General features: G+C 37.5%; 1 long non-coding RNA gene across 5 annotated transcripts; it reads right to left on the bottom strand.

The window, feature by feature from the left end:
- Positions 1-9,942: 9,942 nt before the first annotated feature.
- On the bottom strand, positions 9,943-18,953 carry LOC127534793 (uncharacterized). Of its 5 annotated transcripts, none has more exons than XR_007943239.1 (5): positions 17,578-18,953; positions 17,171-17,425; positions 13,400-15,800; positions 11,177-12,993; positions 9,943-11,069 (listed from the first exon to the last, which is right to left on the bottom strand). It is a non-coding gene; the product is annotated as an uncharacterized LOC127534793 (long non-coding RNA). The 5 variants fall into 5 exon arrangements; XR_007943240.1 differs by having other exon boundaries at positions 13,898-15,800; XR_007943237.1 differs by having other exon boundaries at positions 11,177-15,106; positions 15,228-15,800.
- Positions 18,954-19,505: the final 552 nt, after the last annotated feature.

Genomic DNA, 19,505 nt, shown 5'->3' with positions numbered 1-19,505 from the left:
AAAACACATGGCACCAGGATGCACTATTGGAAAAAGGCATACTGGTGGAGGCAGTGTGATGCTTTGGGCAATGTTCTGTTGGAAAACCTTGGGTCCTGCCATCCATGTGGATGTTACTTTGACATGTACCACTGACTGAAGCATTGTTGCAGAAAAGACACCCTTTCATGGAAACAGTATTCAATGATGGCTATGGCCTCTTTCAGCAGGATAACTCTCTGTGCCACAAAGCAGAAACGGTTCAGGAATGGTTTGAGAAGCACAGCAGTGAGTTTAAGATGTTGAGTTGGCCCCCAAATTCCCCAGATCTCAATCCAATCCAGCATCTGTGGGATGTTCTGGACAAACACGTCGAATCCATGGAGGCTCCACCTCACAACTTCCAGGACCTGAAGGATCTGCTGCTAACATCTTGGTGCCAGATACCACAGCACAGCTTTAGGGGTCTAGTGGAGTCCATGCCTCAACAGGTCAGGGCTGTTTTGGCAGCAAAATGGGGACCAACACAACATTCAGCTGGTGGTCGTATCATTGGTGATCGGTGTATGACTTTAGACTTAAGACTGCTAGAAACTGTCTCACTTTAACTGCAGACTTGTGGCTCTGAGAGCTGCTCTCATCTGCTGTCCAGGTGAAAAACACTTCTCAAATCAGCTGCTTTAACACACCAACCAATTTTTGCCACTCTCAAACTGAAAATGCACTTACACCTTCTATGCAACTGAAATCATTCACCTTCAGTAAATGTCTAAGTAAACTCAGTATTAACTCATTTTTATTGGCTCACAGAGTAGGAGTCAACAGGGTCAGAACATTATACAGTAAATGTCTTTAAAACAAATCTTCCAAAGACAAACAGCTTTCTTTTGTATATGTTTCTTTTGAGAATCGTGCACGTTTTTGTGTTGGAGATCAACACAATAAGCCTTGTCGTATTTTTAATGTCTTGACATGATTAGACAAAAGGATTACAGGATGTGTCGTACATAAAACCTGTGAACCAAAAAGGTGTTGGCAAGAAAGAAATTCAACAAACGAAACACTTGTGGATTTGATGTGATGATTATTGTGAGCAAAATGACTGAGGTTAATGTAACATTTGTAGTGCTGTAACTAAAAAGGAGAACACTGATTACAAATCAAAGTCACATGCTGGTAAACAGAGACAAAGCCACAGTAGTTGTGTACTTCTGTATTTGTTACATTGCTTCATTACAAACATCAATAGAATAACTTATGAGTGCGTCTGCATTGTATACAATGCTGAGTTCAAGAGCGTTATTTCATATCATCTAACTAACATAAAACAACTGTATCTGGAAATCCAGAGGGGTGTCGTATTATACAAGGTAACAGTTAACACATCCACAAAAAAGTTGGAGTGTTTGAGTTGCCGAAGTTACTCCAGAAAAAGGAGGAAGAGGCTGGAAATTGGACATGGAGGTGGACGTCCTCATGGAGCTTTACTTCAGGATGGTGTCTTCATTTGCTGCAAGGAGAGGTAAACATTGAGGATTTTTTAAATGGAGGAGTGATACTCAGTGATTAAAGTTTGCATTTCAAAGAGCGATGGTTTTCTGTGTAGATGTGCACATACGGAAACTAGAGACTGAATATCTGACATGTGAGTCAGCTTTAAGAGGCTACCTTCTGCGAGCTGCTTGGCAATGCGCTCCTGCTCCTCACGGACCTTCTTCTCCTCCTCCTCAATCCTCCTCTCCTCTGCAGCGATAGGCTTTAGGGTATCTGAGCAAAGTAAGACATTTTTTTTTTATTAAATGCACATCAATCCCACCCATCAAGCAAAATCTGGTTATATAATCTAAACTGCAAATCCTGCTGAGCTTCACAAAGCAGCACTTGAAGAGTTTATTTGCAAAAACAGATAAAAAAAATTTTTTTCTCTATTTTGTCATGTATTTTCTACTGAGTCAAATCCATTCAACTTCAATTTGACTGATATTATCTCAAGTAAACAATAAAACACAAAGTTTTCTGAAAATTTATAAAAATGGAGTTATCTGTTTTGGCAAATAAACTCTTCACTTGTACATCTGTGAATACCTAAACTGAAAATCCCGTCCTCCTAATTAAAAGGCAGGGTTCTCGCCAGCGCATTTCAGCGTAACGGCCCGTTACGCAGTCGTAACGGCCCGTTACACAGTCGTATCGGCCCGTTACACAGTCGTAACGGCCCGTTACACAGTCGTAACGGCCCGTTACACAGTCGTAACGGCCCGTTACGCTATCAGTTTAAAATATTGTTATGAGAGTGTGTGGCTCCGTCATGAGAGAGGGAGAGAGAGCAGCGTGTGCGAGAGGAGGAGAGCGAGATGTCCGAGCGACCCTAAATGCAGCGCGAGCGAGAGAGACGGCAGTTCGGTAGAGGAGGAGAGAAGGTGTGTAGTTGCTGGGTTGGCGGTACTGTGCGGTTCAGCCACTGTTTATAGACAATAAAGGCTGCAGTGTTCTTCAATACGGCTGGGCTCCTGTGTCTTTGCCTATACGGCTGCTGATGAAGTGAAGGGGGTTAACCCCGGGCTTCCTGACCACGGTCGGGGGCCAAACAGGAAGGGTTAACACTGTGATTAGGGCCGCTGCGCTGTTATTTTGACAGATAACGCCATGTGCGTTTTTTTTAATCGACTGGGTGCCTATCTAGGTTAATTTATGTCTCCCCACCTCAGCCGTACTTTCCTGTCGATTGACCCGTTCCTGTCTATTGCGCGTGCGGGAGGACCTGCCGTTACGCTGAAAAAAAATTCTGGTGAGAACCCTGAAAGGCAGTCCAGATTTGTCAGTTTTTATTTTTAAAAAACATGTGACCTTTGATTTAACTGAAAATGTAATCTCTAGTGTTTCGAATAATATTTACTCAGGAGTTTTCCTACATAGATTAATTTGCCAGCACCAAAGGAAAATCACCAGGGCCTGAGCAATATAAACAGAGAATAAAAGCAGCAAATCAATTTTAATCAGTTTTGTTAACTGGAGCTCCATTTACTCAAACATTTTAGAAACTTTTGTTCATTAAGTGTTTAGAAATAGTAGGAAAATAGTAGTTAAATAATGTAAGACTGCCGTTCCCTTTGAAGCCATTTAAAAATATTCATTTTAAACGACTTTTGCGGGAAATCTAAAGATAAAAATGTTGGAGTACCTAAAATATTCATGTTAGTATGACATTTTTAAGAAAAGCTTTTATCTAAATATTCCTCAGTGTCTACAAATGTTCTACAGAAACAATTTAAACAAAAAACTTGTTTGTAATTCTGTTAAGATCACTCAGGAACAGTAAGAGGAGTAAAAGAGGAAAAAGACTCTAGGAGGGTCTGGCCCTCCCAAACCTCGACCCTTTGGAAATGCTCCATTCAAATGTAACTCTCTGATCTTTTTGATTAGACAGTAAATTATGTTTAAACACTGAACTGTATTTTCAGAATGTTGTTTCCAGATCTCACCAGTTAATACAGTGAGATGAAACAAGTCAGTTCGATGTTTTCAATGTGACTGGATGAATTGCAAAAACAATACTACTAAAATTAAAACTATAATTTGGATGGAGCATTTCCTGAAGACCCTCCTAAAGTCATCTCCTGCTGTTAAACTCCTGGTATAAAGTTGTGAAAGGGGTACAGAAAAAAAGATTCTAAAACTACCATTACTGAGCGACATCTTAAACATTTGTTGGATGAATTTAGATGTTTTTTCTTTTAAGATTTTAAAATCAAAAAATAAAATCAACTAAAAGAAAAGACTTATAAATAACAATAATGACATCAAACAGTAACATTTGTAAAAGAGGAAAAAGACTCTAGGAGGGTCTGGCCCTCCCTAACCTCAACCCTTTGGAAATGCTCCATTCAAATGTAACTGTCTGATCATTTGATTAGACAGTAAATTCAGCTTAAACACTGAATTGTAGTTTCAGAATATTGTTTCGAGATCTCACCACTTAATACAGTGAGATGAAAGAAGTCGGTCTGATACTGTGAATGTCACTGGACATATTGTAGTAATGCTACTAATAATAAAACTATAATTTGGATGGAGCATTTCCTGAAGACCCTCCTAAAGTCATGCCTTACTGGCATTGATCATTCTTACTGTGGACAGCTCCCAAAGGCCCGTTCTGAGCCAGGAAATACTCTGGTAGTGCACAAAACTTTCTGTCCTAATGAATGGATCAAAAGTGGGTTCATCTCAGTACACTGCCGGAGCAAAGGACACCACATGATGACAGAATAACTTACCATATCTCCTTTTGCCGTAGATGATGCCAGCAATCAAAGCTGAATACCTGGCTGTCTGGAATAGAAAGGAGATACATGTTAGTAACAGTTTTAGTCTTGAATTAGTCGTTTAGGACTAGGCACAAATTAGAGGATAAAAAGTACTGGATTTAAATCTAACTCTTGACATTTTGTTTGTCACTCAGAGGCTCCTTTAGTTTATTGTACTTCAGGATGCTGCAGTAGTAAAACATGACTGTTCACTGGCACAAACTATGTATCTGGGAAAGTTGAACTGAAACTCAGTAAAACTTTCAGAGCAGTTATGACACACTCTTGAAAAACAGAATTGTCTGATATGTGTTAGTTACAATAAAATATAGCTAACACAAATATAAAGGCAACACGTAATACTTTATGAAACTATATCAGATTTTTCTACCAAACAGGGAGTACGCATTTGTTGTTCCAACACATTCTGCAGCAGCTACTTATCACACACGTTGTTTTAATGTAAATTCTTAATCCTGTGCTTTAATCTGGCATGCATTTTATTTATTTTGTTGAGTGACTGCTGTCTTGGCCAGGCTGCCCTTGAAAAAGAAGTCACTGTATCTCAGCAAGAATGACCTTTTTTTCCTTTTTCTTTTAAACATGGCTTCAACAACACAATGAAACAGCTAAGTACACACTATAGAAGAAATGACAAGGGGCAGATGTAGAATGTAGACCAGAAAGTCAGTCACACCTCACACATCTATGATGCATAGAGTAATGAGGTTAATAACGATTCACTCTTCCTGGAGGTTTTGGTGAAGTTAGAGGACATTTTGAGGGACAGGATCAATGATGTCAGGCATGCCTAAAATCATTTCTTTGACAATAAATGGTGCAGACATTCAAGTGCCAACAACCAGCATCCAGCAGGCCAACAGCCTGTTCTCATATTTCTCTTGCCATCTGTGGCACCACATCATTTGAATGGAGCTGCATTTTCAGGAGACCTTTTGGTACCTGGTCAACTCATACGTATTCAAACTCGTGCATATGCAAGGTGTAGGGTTAGGGTTAGGGACGACAATTCAGCAACTGCCAGTGGTTTATAAATCCATGTTTGATCACCATAAATAAATAATAAAACATTGATTTTACATTCACTCAATACACATAAGTTTGCATACGCATGAGTTGACCAGTATCCGACCTTTTATAGTTGCTGGTGACCGGAGTCTCTGAGTGTCTGTCACTATCTGATCATCTGATTGTCCTCCTAAGTCACACCTGACAAGGACACTCAATGGATGAGACATTATCACCAGTTGAATAGCTCCAAACTTTTAGTACTCAACTAGTTAAATGTAACACATTTGAACCAGGACAACAGCAATCAGGTTTTTAACTTTTCTCAATGAAGAAAAGAAAACCACCTCCATGTTGTGTTACTATTTTCGTTCAATGTTTTGCATATAAATTAAAACAGCTGGTCCATCTGCTGTTTTCTGTGTCACCACTAACAAAAACAGTAGAGGGAGACAAAAAGGACCTCAAATTTTCCCTAAAAATATAGATAAATAACAGCTGAATTAAACACTAAACTACAAACTAAGCGTAATATTTATTAGGAAGCAGCTGTGGTTATAAATCGACTTGCTTCCATTTAGCATTTATGCTTAAAACAGCTGACTCGTTTCAATGGACGGGCTGTGTTAGCTATTAACAAAGTCAAAGGCGCTGTTCCCTCATTGAACACAGCACTATACATAAATATTGCACAAATGCACAAATAAAACTTGGTTCATCATGGCTGTAGTTGCTCACTTGGTTTAACTGAAGGTTTTTCTAATACTGTGAGGTTAGCCGTTAGCTAGCATACCTCTGGCTAACAGTTATCAAGTTAGCATGCTCTGCTCTGCAGTTAGCAAACTAAAATACAACAGTTAAAGTCATTTCACAGTAAAACACGACAAACATCTTTTCAAAATATAATGGGAAACACCAACCTTAATCAAAGGCGACACTGCAACAGGAGGAGCCATAATTTTACAGCAGACTTGCAGTTAGCAGCAGAGGTCACTTTAGCACCGCAGAGGACTACGGGAGGAGAGATGCTCTTCTTCACTGAACGTTTTTAGTGTAGCTCAGCGAAGTGCTGCCACCTGCTGGAACAACCCGACCTTTACTGCAGCAATTCACAGACTGTCCATGAGTGTAAACTGTTTATTCCTTGATTCAAAGACAGTGTCTGAACTTCACTTTAACAACACTTGCCATTTCAATATTCCCATTTCTACAAAATATTTTTATGATTGTAAAAATTGTTAAGATTAATGTCTGACAACAACGAGACCCACGAGAGAGGAGGTCCTGCGCTTGGTCAGCTGGTGATCTGAAAGCAACCTGAATACCACCAAGACAAAAATGATCACTGTGGACCTCAGGAGAGCCAGAAAAATGATCCCCCATCACTTTTCTGGGTCTCCACATCACCAGTGATCTCACACGGACCATCAACATCTAACATTTGGTGGAAAACGTACAGCAGAGACTTTTCTTTCCCAGCCTGGACTCTGTCTATGAGCTAAGAAAAAAGATCAGCAACACCGCCACCTATGAAAGTACATCAAATCAGACTCATCAGATTTAAAAATTTTTAAAAGCTGTTAAATTTCTAACTTTGAATTTTGTTGCATCGAGAATATGTATGTGAATTTTCTGTCTGAACTGAACTCATCAAAATGTTAATAGCTATTTTTCACTTTTGTTTTTCAATGCTTGCTCATTCAGAGTCAAAATTTTAGGTGTAAAAATTAGAATTTGATGAGCTAAATTGAGACATAAAAATTCACATGCATATTTTTGATGTGACAAAACTCAAACTTGGGCTGCACAGTGAGGCAGTGGTTAGCACTTTCGCTTTGCAGCAAGAAGATCCCTGGTTCAAATCCCAGGGTGGGCCTGGGATCTTTCTGCATGGAGTTTGCATGTTCTCCCTGTGCATGCGTGGGTTTTCTCCGGGCACTCCGGCTTCCTCCCATAGTCCAGAAATATGCTGAGGTTAATTGATCACTCTAAATTGCCCGTAGGTGTGAATGTGAGTGTGATTGTTTGTCTGTATATGTAGCCCTGTGACAGACTGGCGACCTGTCCAGGGTGTCCCCTGCCTTCACCCGAGTCAGCTGGGATAGGCTCCAGCACCCCCTGCGACCCTAGTGTGTTAGGATTTGCCCCAGCTTCTGCCATTTTGTCACTTTTCCTTCCTTTTCTCATTTTTGCCCTTCTGTGTGGTTTGGTTTGTATGTCTCTGTCTGTTGTCTTCCTCTTCTGTCTCTCTCCCTGTCGCTCGTCCCTTGGCTTCATCACTTGATTACTGCATTACTCTCAGCTGCTGCAATCTGCTCAACCTCATTCACCTGGTCCACTCCTCAGCCATTTAAGCCCTATGTTTCCCTCTGCATTTGCCGGTTCATTGTTCACCAACCCCACACACTGCCACAGCTCTGTTTTCCACCTGGACTACGCATAGTGATGGGAGATCGAGGCTTTGATGAAGCTTCAACACTTTATCCAATACCTGCTTCATTACTCGAGGCTTCACTGACACTCAGTGCTCGAGTAGGACATCTAGTGGTCAATAAAATGAAGTGCAATTGATTCATGTTTCTGATTGGTTCATGGATTGTTTTGGATTTGATTCGCCATGCACGTTCCTGTTCCACTACATTAGATGATTGTATCTGTTCTAGTGGCTACAATAATAATAATATTACCAGCAATAATAATGACAATAACTACTGAAGAGCCTGTTTCTTATCTGCCATGTCTGTCTGTAACCCTATATACTCTTCACTGATATTCTGTGTTATGAAACATTTAAACGGTGCTGCTACATTCATGAGATGTGCTCTATAAGTACAGACTGATGCAATTTTCACATGAGGCTGGTGCAAATACAGATTATATTATGGATTTTGGCAAAGTATGTCTTGGGTTAACTGGTAAAGAGGGTGTGCTTGTGTAACAGGATATGATTTTTTTAAACAATGTATTAACAGTTTTTGTATGCAGGTACATATATGCATTGCAGTATACCTTACAAGACTTACTCAGTTATGCAAATATTTTTAACCATAATGTGGTACTTGCACATTAAACAGATCCTCATAAAATAAGGAAATGAAGAGAAAAAGATGGGGGGGGGGGGGGGGGGGATGAAATAAACATGTTCTCATACATGCAAATACATAAATACAGTAGCTTATACAGAACAGCAGGTAATCCTGTCATTCCTCTCATTCTGGCAGTTCCACGAGGTTTACATCATAACTGTTCATTCCACCTCATCACTTTCATCTGTTAAATTCATGGATTTCAAAAAAGCAATAAAGGGTCCCCACGCTTTCTCAAACAAATCCTGTCTCCCTTTTCGTACATGTGTCACTCTTTCTAGAGGAAAGGTTATTAACATCTGCCTCACCCAGTCTACTAATCTTGGTATGCAAGTTTTTTCCAAAAAAATGTTGTAATGTAATGTTTTTTAATGCAGGAGGCTTGAATCTATTATTATACGCTCACTCTTGGTGTACTTATGTCACCTTGGATAAAGTCCCAAAATAACATAGTGAGGATAAAGCGGTGTATAGAGAATGGATGGATGGATGTTGCTTGTTATGGCAGAACTGTAGAGCCAGTCATCAGTGCAGAAGTCATTAACCAAAATTTTTAATAATCAAAATCTGATGAGTCTGATTAGCTTCCATACTATCTATCTATCAGCAGGTTCCATCAGAGAGAATCTTACTTTGTCGAGTTACAAAAACTGCATTAAATCTCTAATCCAGTGAATATATGTGGACAGAGTTTAATCTTTCAGCTGAAAAAGAATGAGTCATCTGACAACCAAAGATGCAAAGGCAGAAGCATTACATTTATATTTTGGAAGTTAAATATTTCTGTCAATGTCATTTGATTCTTAAACACCTTTGAGAAAGTTTTGACCACATCTTCCCAGAACCTTCAAAGACTAAAGCATGTTCACAAAGTGTGGATAAGATTCCTAATTAAAAATTTCCACCAGCAACCACACACATGGTTCAAATAAAGATAAATCTTGCAAGTTTAGGCTCTTATCTCATAAACCTTTAATTATAGATAAGCAGCGGCAATCAAGATAAAAAAATAAGCTCATATAACTGAGTAACAATATGCTTTGAAGGTGGATTTATGGGCACAATATTGTCTAACGTTATTGTATGAGGTGGATAAGGGAACTGAGTCAGAGCAAGTTTCTAACTTGTGAGTCTATCTAATCTAAAAACGCTGCTTGTTAGAGAGATGTCTGTTTCAGTTGGGTGAATGAGGCAACAGTTTCCTGTATTAAATGATTATATTTCTAAATGTGTTACTATGCAATCACCAATAAAATAGAAATCTGAAATATATGATGTCTAAAAGATGATTGTATAGTATTTAGGTTTTTCATTTAAAGAAAAAAATCTGTTGTCCAGCTCAAAACTTCGGTGTCTCTGTCCACACTATACCAACTGATCTGACTACATCACAAAACACAGCAGCTGGTCTCATATGTCCCCTGACTTTGCTGAAACCATCATGGTATAAAATCATCCACTGGGTCACCTGTGATTTCTCACTCATATTTACACTTTATGAAGTGTAATCAGCTAAATGGATTACAAACCAACAGTGGTGGAAGAAGCGTTCAGATGCTTTATTTCCAATTTTTCTCAGTCGTTTTGGTACATTTCTCAAATCATCCTTGGCATTTGCAAAACAGTAAGCGCATTTCTGAAAACAATTCGTACAAATAGCAAAAAACCATGGATTAGGGTTAATTAATCCATTAAAATATTATCAAAATGAACAAGATGCAGCTCCTCACAGTGAACATATGAAATAAGGATCAGTCAACACAGAAAATGCTGACTAACGGATTGATTTTGAAAAAAGCATCACACACATATACAATTCAAATTTCATAGAATTTTTGGTAAATTAAAGTACACACTTACTTTTCAATTCTAGTGTTTTTTATATAGCTTACTTTATTTTATTTTCACTAATGTATCGTACACAAGCTAACAAATGTGAAGTTCCTTGTGTGAGGTTTGTCTTCAGGTGTTTGTGAATTGTGCTGTGTTGTTGTGGTCTGCCATTAAAATTCTGCACAGTGTACAAACCACCTTGTTGTTCTGCGATCATCTGAAATACTCCCATACTTTGGAAGCTTTGGGTCTTTGGAAACTTTTACACTCAGACTCTACTGTAGTTAATATTATCTCAAACTGCACCACTGACTGCAACGGATCAATGACTTTAGCCAAAAACAACTGGGATCATGATGCACCAATTATGTAAGATACTGAGAAAAACCATATAAAATATAAAAAATGATGAATTTATAAATAAACGTGTCAGTTAAAAATGTTGATGATGCTGCATTTTGGACATCAGTGTCATCAGTTGTGTTGATCACTTGCAGTGGCTCAAGTTGAATTTAGCCCTAAGATTTTCATATTTTTTTCTTGTCTGCTTATCATGTTCAGATGTTAATCTTTATAACAATGAAAACCTAGTTTCAGTTGAGCACTTCTCTTCCATCTTTGGCTTCAGCAGTCCTGCTATCACATTAGTGAAGTTGGACATGAGAACATAAAGGGGTGTAAGGTAAAAAGAGTGATTTATTTGAACAAAAGTCTCAAAAGGGACAGTGGAGGTTGAGGACTGGCTGGTTTGGTGGACGGCTGGAGTGACCGAGGCAGAGCTGAAGACTGAGCACATGAAACACTGGAGTTTAGGAGAACTGAGCGAGGAACACAGGATCTACACAGGAGAGGACAAACAGTCAGGAAAACAGAAATCTCTAAGTCACCAGAAGGAGACTACTCAGTTGAATGAGTGCAGAAGCAGGAGAGCTGCAGTTGTTGTACCAGAACAATCTGTGACCAGAGTAGAGAAGAGTCCAGGTTTTATGGAGGAGCTGATGATCTGGAACGATCTGCAGGGTGACGAGCCACGTCCTCAGCAAACCAGTGAAAGGAAACTAGGGAGGAGAGAAAAAGAGACGACGAGAGACGGACCGAACCAAACCCAAAACATGAAAAACAACAGGAAATCCTCACCATTTGTCAATTTTTCTGTTTTTTCTCTTTATAGATATTAAAACATCACAAAGAATCATCATTAATAGTGATGAAATCTACTAATAACATTTGTAAAAGAGCATGAAGACTTTAGGAGGGTCTGGCCCTCCCGAACCTCAACCCTTTGGAAATGCTCCATTCAAATGTAACTGTCTGATGTTTTTGATTAGACAATAAATTCTGTTCAAACACTGAATTGTAGTTTCAGAATGTAGTTTCAAGATCTCACCAGTTAATACAGTGAGATGAAATAAGTCAGTTTTATGTTGTGAATGTCACTTGAAGAATTACAACAAAAACAACAATAATAATTGTAATAATAATTTGGATGGAGCATTTCCTGTAGACCCTCCTAAAGTCTTCTCCTGCTTTTACAATCTCTTTAAATATGCACTTTAATTAACTGATGAATATTCACACAAACAAATGACTTTGAAGCATCACAATTACTGAGAAAAATTTTAAATTTTGCTCTCTTTTGTCAAATTGGGATGAATTTTCCTTGAAGATATTAAAACAACAGAAGAAGAAGTCATCATTAATAGTGATGATTTCTGATATTAACATGAGTATCAGAGGTAAAGAGCTTCAGGAGGGTCTGACCCTCCCTAACCTCTACCCTTTGGAAATGTTCCATTCAAATATAACAAACAACAATGACTTAAAACTGGTCAAAAATTCTTGGTTCATTTCTTAACATTTCATAAGCTGAAATGTAAAATCATTATAGACATTGTAAATACAGATTATAGAAGAATTTCTTCACTTGTTTTTAAATTCATCATATTAACTTTAACAAAGTTTTAAACAGATTTGAATGGAACATTTCTGAAGACCCTCTTGAAGCTCTTTCCATCATTTGAAGCCATTTTAAAATATTCATTTTAAATGACTTTTGCGGGAAATCTAAAGATAAAAATGTTGGAGTACATAAAATATTCATGTTAGTCTGACATTTTAAAGAAAAGCTTTTATCTAAATATTCCTCAGTGTCTACAAATGTTCTACAGAAACAATTTAAACAAAAAACGTGTTTGTAATTCTGTTAAGATCACTCAGTAACAGTAAGAGGAGTAAAAGAGGAAAAAGATTCTAGGAGGGTCTGGCCCTCCCAAACCTCAACCCTTTGGAAATGCTCCATTCAAATGTAACTCTCTGATCTTTTTGATTAGACAGTAAATTATGTTTAAACACTGAACTGTATTTTCAGAATGTTGTTTCCAGATCTCACCAGTTAATACAGTGAGATGTAACAAGTCAGTTCGATGTTTTCAATGTGACTGGATGAATTGCAAAAACAATACTACTAAAATTAAAACTATAATTTGGATGGAACATTTCCTGAAGACCCTCCTAAAGTCATCTCCTGCTGTTAAACTCCTGGTATAAAGTTGTGAAAGGGGTACAGAAAAAAAGATTCTAAAACTACCATTACTGAGCGACATCTTAAATATCTGTTGGATGAATTTAGATGTTTTTTCTTTTAAGATTTTAAAATCAAAAAATAAAATCAAAGAAAAGACTTATAAATAACAATAATGACATCAAACAGTAACATTTGTAAAAGAGGAAAAAGACTCTAGGAGGGTCTGGCCCTCCCTAACCTCAACCCTTTGGAGATGCTCCATACAAATATGACTCTTATCGTTGACACAATAATCTGTTAGTTTCAGAATATTGTTTCAGGATCTCACCAATTAATACTGTGAGATGAAACAAGTCAGTCTGATACTGTGAATGTCACTGGACACATTGTAATAATGCTACTAATAATAAAACTATAATTTGGATGGAGCATTTCCTGAAGACCCTCCTAAAGTCATCTCCTGCTGTTACAGGAAACTTAACATTACCAAACAACATCTTAAACATTTTTCTCTATCACAGAATTTGAATGGCTTTTCAAAATGTACAACTGATAGGAAAGACTTATCAATAACAATAGTGACATCAAGCAGTAACATCTGTAAAAGAGGAAAAAGACTTTAGGAGGGTCTGGCCCTCCCTAACCTCAACCCTTTGGAAATGCTCCATTCAAATGTAACTCTCTGATCATTTTGATTAGACAGTAAATTCTGTTTAAACACTGAATTGTAGTTTCAGAATATTGTTTCAAGAGCTCACCAGTTAATACAGTGAGATGAAAGAAGTCGGCCTGATACTGAGAATGTCACTGGACATATTGTAATAAAACTACTAATAATAAAACTATAATTTGGATAGAGCATTTCCTGAAGACCCTCCTAAAGTCATTTCCTGCTTTTACACTCCTGTTACAAAGTTGTGAAAGAGGCAAAGAAAGAATAATTCTAAAACTACCATTACTGAGCGGCATCTTAAACATTTGTTCATTTTTTTGTCGGAAAAATTCAGACGTTTTTTCTTTCAAGATTTTACAACAATAATCCCAATCAACTAAAAGAAAAGACATAATTCATTGTGAAAATATAAAATCGTAACTTTTGTAAAAGAGGAAAAAGACTCTAGGAGGGTCTGACCCTCCCTAACCTCAACCCTTTGGAAATGCTCCATACAAATATGACTCTTATCATTGAGACAATAATTAGTTTTTGTTCAGAATATTGTTTAAAGATCTCACCACTTAATACAGTGAGATGTATCAAATAAATCAGACATTATTAATGGAAAAAATCAAATAACAATAATAACACTGAAATTATATGGATGGAGCATTTCCTACAGACCCTCCTAAAGTCATCTCCTGCTGTTACAATCTCACATTCAAATGTCTGCTTTAACTAAGGTGGCAATGTGGACAAGGAAAGACATCGCTTTAAAGAATGACCTCTTTCTCAAACTTTTGTCTTTTGCAGAGACTTTAAATGGTGTAAATTTGAAGATTTTAAAATCAAATAGAAAAAACTAATAAATTCAACCCAACAGGAAGAAAGGACTAATGAATAATAATGTGGTACCCAACAGTATCAATGATAACAGAGGTAAAGGGCTTGAAGAGGGTCCACCCACCCTGTCTCTGTGGCTGCACTGAACCTGAAACATCTGCAGACTGTCTGTGGAATTACACCAGTCTTCTTTTAATGTTTTGTGCACAAGGTGTATGAATATGTTTGACACATAAATGGCTCATAAATAGGAGAAATAACTGTTTGCATCAAACAGATATTACAGTGAACAACTTCAAATTTCACAGAGCTGTGCTGGGTCCAGAAACTAAAAATACAGCAATCTCTAAATGTGAAAAAACAAACGACATGTTACATGTTCAGTGCAGCAGCAGAAGGACCCTAACCCTCTGGAAATGTTCCATTCAAAAATAACAATAATAAAAAGTGTAAAACTAGTCTACAAATTCGTATTTAATTTCTCGTCATATCATAAATGGTGATAGAAACAATAAAATAGATATTGAAAATGAGAATTGTGGAAGCATTTTCTATCTGTGCTTCAGTCAAAACAATCAAATTAAACACAGATTTAATGGATTTGAATGGAACATTTCTGAAGACCCTCTTCTAAGCCCTTTCCATCTGCTTTGAAACTTTACAAAGCAAAAATATAAGGAGCTGTACAAAAGATATAGAAATACTTAAACTTGAATAAGAATCCTAAACTTATCTTAAGTTTATCTACATAGGATTTTATTTTTTTTATTTTTATTTTTTGTGTGTTTTTAAAGGAGGAAAAGAAAGAGCTGTACAGAAAGATTGAGAAATCCTTAACTCAGAGTATCCTAACCTTACCATTACTGTCTATACACTGTAAAGAGTTTTTTTTGTCATTTTTTTGTTTTTTGAAAGTAGGAAAAGAAAGAGCTGTACAGAAAGATTGAGAAATCCTTAAGTTAGAGGGTCCTAACCTTACCATTAGTGTCTATACACTGTAAAGAGGTTTTTTTTTTGGTCTTTTTTTGTTTTTTGAAAGTAGGAAAAGAAAGAGCTGCACAGAAAGATTGAGAAATCCTTAACTCAGAGTATCCTAACCTTACCATTAGTGTCTATACACTGTAAAGAGGTTTTTTTTTGGTCTTTTTTTGTTTTTGAAAGTAGGAAAAGAAAGAGCTGTACAGAAAGATTCAGAAATCCTTAACTTAGAGGGTCCTAACCTTACCATTAGTGTTTCTAAAAGGTAAAGATTTTTTTTGGTCTTTTTTTGTTTTTTGAAAGTAGGAAAAGAAAGAGCTGTACAGAAAGATTCAGAAATCCTTGTGTGGCGATGGAATATGCCACTAAATGCCCTATGTGTGACCAGCTACTCACTGAAAGGAAAGCTACATCTCACGTGTGTAAGGAGAGCAAACCCAGTGGTCCCAAACCGAGTCCAGTACCTCAACAACCTCGGCGTCTGGTAGTCCAGATGGGAAGTGGACGACGGGCTGGCCCTCGTTTTCCTCGGCCCAAAGACCTTCGTAGCTGAACAAAATGACCAGCTCCTGTAGAGAGATGAGCAGAGGGGTCAAAGCAAGAAACAGATTCAACTGCTTCACTCTGAAAAACTAGTCATTTGAGTGGAGGGAGGTCGTGGTGTCACTTTTCCAGCAGAAACATCATGACCCTTTTTAAAGCAAATCAAATTTTCCTGAGAAAATAAAAACATCCATGTAGCTTATTGTTAACTGCTGTGCTCTTAAAATGCCTTGTAGGATTCTTGAAACTGTGATTTCCTGAAAAAAACATTTTGAGAAGAGCGCTCAGCGTGGAATACTGACTCGGCTCGGAGCTCGTCCCTGGTCGGTCCTCGGGTCCCTGTGAGTCACAGTTTGTTGTCAGGGATGTTTTTCTCACTGAGCATAAGTGATACTTAAAAACCTTTAGGAGTGCACTGAAAACATATCAAATAATGTACAAGCTAAATCTATTCGAATACAAACACGATATTAGTTTGTTTAATTGTTTCTGCTTCAAACAGGTGGAACATTAAGATATTACAATACAAAGAACAAATAAGGCAACATTATTTTACTGTGGGCCAACTTGTAAATAGTTTTCAAATTCATTATTTTACTTTGACAAAAGCATTTTTAGGTGACACATTCTTTTCTCTGCCTGCGGCCAGAAACATGGAAAGACTTACAAACTAAGTAACGAAATAGCCCTGCTGCCTCTGGAGAACCGTGCATTTAAAGTCATTTTCACTGTTTCTAACAAAACATTACTGTATACAAGCTGCTTTCAAACACGTCACTGCCAAGACAATTTGATATTTAATGTTGTTTGTTACTGAGGCAGTAGTAAATCAAATTTTACCTCATGTAATACACTTTTAATCTCAGCTTGTCTTGCAGTTCTTTTGACATAACCACACAGAACTCATTAAGGGGAGGACATCCACAGCAGGAAACAACGCGCACGCTGTGTTTGTGATGAGTGTGGTCAGAAAACCTGTGATACAGACTGAGTGTTGGAGGGCTTTATAACCTACTCCCACTTAAGGTTGGTTGTTTTTAATGACACTCAGTCAGATGCTCCATGCCAACGTCCAAACGGAGGCAGAGTGTGTATAAGGTGGGAAGGTTTTGAGCTGAATTCTTGGTGTAGTTTTGGGGGAGCACTGTTTCAGCTCAGTGAACACATCGTTGTTGTAATTGAGGCAGCTTGGTCTGAATTTTGTAGCACTTTCTTATTTAATACATTTTACATTTCGCACACATCTATTATTACTTGAAGTGCTCACACCATCCAGTCCTGATTGTAACTCACTGTGCTCTCAAAAAATAATCATTTCCTGTATTTTAAAAATGACTACAGACCAACTCCACAAAAGTCTCTTCTCTCAGAGTAGACGTTTCAGTGAACTACTGACCTCCTCCACAGCAGAGTTGGACATCGGGGGGCTGTGGCTCTCGTCCTGGGAATCAGAGTCAAAAAGAGAATCTGACTCGTCATCTGACTCTAACTCTGAACATGTATCGATATTAAAATCTATGACAGAGTCTGAATCGTAGTCTGAGGTGGACGGTTGGGGGCTGGGACTTATCTGTGGCTCTTCAGGGTGATGCTGTGTGCCAGAGGTGGACGGCTGGGGGCTGGTGCTCCTTTCTGGCTGGGCAGCGTGTACCTGTGACACATAACTATTGGTAAAACACTGTTCTCTCAACATGCTGACTGACCGGTGTGCTTCATTTACTCATTAGTTTTACAGTAAGCTATCCTCACAGGAGACAGCTGTGTGTGAAAATACATTTCAGCAGAGTGTTTAGAGCGACTGACCTCCGGCCGGGATGGTTCCTCGCCTCCACGCTGAGAGCCAGAGGTGGTGCAGGGCCGCTTGGCTGGAGGCTCCGGGTGGTCTGCTGGGCTGCTGTCTCGCTTCCGCTAGTCAGAGAGTTGAGAGAGGAAGAAAGGAAGAAATTGGAATAAATGAGCAACTTAAAAATGTCTTTCATGTCCTTTATAAAACTTTTGGTTTATTGGTTTCATTTTAAGCACATACAGGGTTGCTTGTCAGAAAAATTATACATTAGAATAATATAAAAAAGACATTCTACAAATCTGTTACATTATTAAATACAATCCAGATTTCCACTTCTAATAACAATGCATTCCATGTTCAGCGTTTTGAAACAATTATTTTAGCAAAAACTTCATCATTTTTCTTCAGTAATTAAGAATTCCATCCATGCATGATCTATAAACCACTCAATCCTCTGTTGGGCCGCGGGGGGCTGCTGCCTATCCCGCTGGCTCAGGGGGAAGGTTCAACCTGGACGAGTCCCCAGTCCAACTCAAGGCTGCACAGGGAGACAGCTTATAAGAAAAAAATGTTAATTTTCAAACCAACAACCTTCAATACCACCAACACAATCCTTCACATAGCAGTTTAGTTTTAGCAGGAATACAAGAAAACGTTAAAGATGACAGCATTCAAATGACATCACTAAACCACCCACATCTGAGGAGCAAATGCTCAAATGAAACCATGACAGTAGGTGGTGCTTCACAGAGGGATTTCTGTAGCATTTAAAACATTTCTGTTTCAATAAGTTCATATCACATGATTTTGACTTCAGACTTTTTCAAAATTCCATTATTACACATGATGTAGAAAAAGCACTACTGTGATTACTGATCATTTTCTGTTGAGTTCAAAGGGGATTATCTGTTTTAAATTGATTACCCAGTTCATATACATATACAGCTGCTTTTTTCTGAGTAAAACAGTTAGAAAGAAGTCCTCTCTTTTGTAGCTGTCCTGAGGCGATGTCTCTGCATTATTTACCTGTGCCCCAAACTTGAACCAATCCATTTCTGTACCTGTTCAAAAAGCTTTACATCACCAGTTCAAATAATAGAATGCACCTCTTCACTCGTCCAGAAGTGACTGTAGCCCTATATTCTGAGTGAAATGAGATAAAATGCTGCAAAATAACTTAAAACTTTTTTAAAAATGACATTAATGAGGACAATATATGGACTACGTGGACTACATTTTAAAGATGAAAGTCAACAGACTAAAAAAATCAGCTAGTAAAAGGAACTGTTTGAAATATGATTATTGCAACAAAGTACTTCAAAAACAGTTTTAAAAATAATATTCTTGAGGACTATATTTTAAAGACTGAAGTCAACAGAATTTAAAAAATCAGATAGCAAAAGAGATTATTTGACATGTGATTACTGCCACAAAACAGCTTAAAACTTTCAAAATATTACATTATTGACTATATTTTAAGATTAAAGTCAACAGAATAAAAACAGAGATAGCAAAAGAGACTATTTGAAATGTGATAAATGCCACAAAATGACTTTTACAAAAACTTTAAAAAATAGCATTTTTGAGGACTATATTATAAAGATTAAAGACATCAGAATAATGCTAAAAAAAGGGGGTGGGGGGAGCAAAAATTACAATTTGGAATGTGTTTAATGACAAAAAGTACCTTAAAAATGTTTAAAAACATTATTGAGGACTGTACTAAATCATTAAAGACAAGAGAATAAAACAACAGAGCAAAAAGGACAATTTGAAATGTGATTAATGCTTCAAAATACCTTAAACAATTAAAAAACATTTTAAGGACTCTATTATAAAGATGAAATTCAACAGAATAAAAAAATCAGAGAGCAAAAGAGAATATTTGAAATGTGATTAATGCTACAACATATCTTAAAAACTTTTTTTTAAATTACATTATTGA

Source organism: Acanthochromis polyacanthus, chromosome 7, assembly GCF_021347895.1.
Source record: "Acanthochromis polyacanthus isolate Apoly-LR-REF ecotype Palm Island chromosome 7, KAUST_Apoly_ChrSc, whole genome shotgun sequence".
NCBI classification, from domain to species: Eukaryota; Metazoa; Chordata; class Actinopteri; family Pomacentridae; genus Acanthochromis; species Acanthochromis polyacanthus.
The sequence above is the reverse complement of the archived record's forward strand: the minus strand, read 5'-3'. Positions and strand labels throughout refer to the sequence as shown.